Raw genomic sequence first — 3,436 nt, forward strand, 5'->3', positions numbered from 1 at the left:
AACAACAACGTTATTGCTATATTTAAAAAAAAACATATATTTGTAAAGATTTCAACTATATAAGTGTTTCTGCGCAACGTACGGGCATACACCTAGTATACTTATTAAGGAAGGATTTTTCCTTTCACCACATTCATTAAAAACTCCCATGACTTTTTAATTTCTTTTTAATAATGATTATAAGTTGGTTAAAATAGTATCTTTATTTTTACTTATAAAGTTACGTCTTTAACTTTTAAAATATTATGCATAATTTATTAGTTTTAATATATTGTTATATGTAAACCATTATCATTTTAAAGTTACAACTTTTGATCAGTTTGGATAGATACTTAAATTGTTAATTTAAATATTAGGTCAACTTAAATATAAATTTTAATTCGACTTAAACAACCTAAAAAAACAGTTTTTAAATAGATAAAAGTGATAAATTGTAGTGTCTTTCTAATAATGATTATAAGTTGGTTAATAAGTTTAAATAAATATCAAACCTAAAGTGTAATCATAAATAAACTAAATTTTAATATTAAAATAATATATTTACTTCTATTTACAAAGTTATACTCTTAACTTTTAACATATTATACTTAATTTATTAGATTTAATATGTTGTTGTCTGTAAACCATTATTAGTTTAAAGCTACAACTTTTGAGTAATTTGGATAAAATACTTAAATTGTTAATTTAAAACATTACATGATGACATTTTTCCTATCACCTCATGCAATTGAAACCCCCACACAAATTTCCAAACACCTCATTCATTTGAAACTCTCATGACTTTTCAATTTCTTTCTAATAATAATTATAAGTTGATTACTAATGTTAAATAAATATCAAACCTAAAGTATAATCATATAAAACTAAATTTCAATATTAAAATAATATCTTTACTTCTACTTATAAAGTTATGTTTTTTAACTTTTAATATATTATACTTAATTTATTAGTTTTAGTATATTGTTGGATGTAAACCATTATCTTTTTTAAAGATACAATTTTAGAACAATTTATATAAAATACTTAAATTATTCATTTAAATATAACATTACAAGGTCAACTTAAATATAAATTTTAGGGATAATGACTTAGGAGGGTAAATAGGTTTTCAGTTTGTCCGTATTAGGTCACTAAGGTTTTTTTTGTACGTATTAGACTAATATGGTTGTTCTTACCGTTTAGAAATAGTCATTTTTACCGGTTTCTTCCTGTTTAACTGGTAAAAATGATTATTTAAAAACGGTAATAACAACCATATTGTTCTAATACGCACAAAAATACCTTAGTGACCTAATACGGACAAACTGGAAACCTAATTACCTTCCTAAGTCATTAACCCTAATTATTTTGAAAACATGCTCACTAATCAATCTGACCGACTTGTTTGACTGAAAATAGTTGCTTCCATTTAAACTTATCACACAACCCTTCCAGAATTTCCAGGTCCAAAAGCTCATGTGATTGATGATCTTCATTACATAAATATGCAACATTTTAACAATAACTTCTTTTATGTCATTTAAATTTTTACATGAACACATCCATATGTACAAAAACAATCTCACTTTGATACCTCCCATCAATGTCTACATTTGATAACAAATGAAAGTTTAAAACCAACAGAGACTTTGCAAAGGATGCTATTATCAATTATTTATAAACAACAAAACCACTACTTCAACTAAGAAACTGAAGTTGCAAAATGAATAAAAAATCAGCACATAAACAAACACATACACACTATATGCAGCACATGAATGGAAGTTTATAAAGCATGAAACGTAAGAATTGCAATGGGACTCTATTAGCATCAGAAAAGGGAATTAGGGTTTCAGAGAAGATGACGAAGGGTTTAAAAAATTTTTTGGACCATTTCTTGATTTGTACGTGTCATCGTTGCGCGGGGGCCATGCTAATCTTCTTTGTATCGTTCAAATTTTATCGGATGTCCCCGAAGGGACGACTATAGATGAAGAGCTTCGCCATATAGAGGAGTAGCAGGTTCTTCTTTTGGGAGATATGGGACGACGCGAGTTATAAACAAACTAGTTTACTGTTGATGGTCATATATTCTCAATGTCTTTAAAATTAGGGTTAATGACTTAGGAGGGTAATTAGGTTTCCAGTTTGTCCGTATTAGGTCACTAAGGTTTTTTTTGTGCGTGTTATTACCGTTTAGAAATAGTATTTTTTTTACCGGTTCAACAGGAAGAAACCAGTAAAAAGGACTATTTCTAAACGGTAATAACAACCAGATTAGTCTAATACGCACAAAAAAAAACCTTAGTGACATAATACAGACAAACTAGAAACCTAATTAGCCTCTTAATCATTATCCCTAAATTTTAGTTTAACTTTAACAGCCTAAAAAATATTTTGTAAATAGTTAAAAGGAATATATTGTAGTGTTTTTATAATAATGATTACAAGTTGGTTAATAAGGTTAAATAAATATCAAACCTAAAGTGTAATCATAAACAAAGTAAATTTCAATTTTAAAATAATATCTTTACTTCTACTTATAAAGTTATGTCTTTAACTTTTAACATATTATACTTAATTTATTAGATTTAAAATGTTTTTGTATGTAAACCATTATCAGTTTAAAGCTACAATTTTAGAACAGTTTGAACAAAATACTTAAATTGTTAATTTAAATATAACATTACAGTATCACCTTAAATATAAATTTCAGTTCCACTTAAATAACTAAAGAATATTTTATAGATAGTTAAAAGTGATAAAATTTAGTGATAAATGCAAAAACTAAATTGTAATATCAATTTAACTAAAATATTTCCTAAAGATATTTTTATAATCGTTAAAAGTTTTCAAATAAGTAGCGTAAAATAACTTACAATAACAATCACTATATGAAAAACAAATGTGTGTCATCATCATCATCAACCATTTACGATATGCACTTACGAAGCGTCTTTACAATACTCATTTACGCATAATACAAAAATATGGAAACAAATATATACCATAACAATCAATTTCATCCAATAACATCATGTCAAAAAATTGTAATACACTGATATTAAGGGAATTTGATTGTACATTGTTATTAAGAGGTTTTCCCTAACTATATAACCTAATACTACATTTATGGCACACCTCCTCCAATGAAAAATGTTACAAGAGGCTTATTTCCTGCTTCACTGTTTCTTCCTTATCTTCGTTTAACCTCTTTTCCTGCTCAACACACATAAATGTTGATTGGATTCGTGTTGTTTTTATTAATATTCAGTTTTATGATTCCCAACAGGACGTATATATGAATGGATAGTAGGGGATTATATATGATCTTAATGTAGGATTCCCAATAGGACGTATATGTGAATGCTGGCAAACTCCACATTCTATGGTTTCCTGAGCTAGGAACTTGAACATGTATATTATTTTACCTTTTTAAAAAATATATATATTCATA

The 3,436-nt window shown here is 26.6% G+C and overlaps 1 non-coding gene across 1 annotated transcript; it reads right to left on the reverse strand.

The window, feature by feature from the left end:
* Positions 1 to 1,855: 1,855 nt before the first annotated feature.
* Positions 1,856 to 1,961, reverse strand: LOC111921789 (U6 spliceosomal RNA). Its single transcript, XR_002860286.1, has one exon. It is a non-coding gene; the product is annotated as a U6 spliceosomal RNA (small nuclear RNA).
* Positions 1,962 to 3,436: the final 1,475 nt, after the last annotated feature.

The sequence above is a fragment of the Lactuca sativa genome, chromosome 2, assembly GCF_002870075.4.
Source record: "Lactuca sativa cultivar Salinas chromosome 2, Lsat_Salinas_v11, whole genome shotgun sequence".
In the NCBI taxonomy this organism is placed as follows: domain Eukaryota; kingdom Viridiplantae; phylum Streptophyta; class Magnoliopsida; order Asterales; family Asteraceae; genus Lactuca; species Lactuca sativa.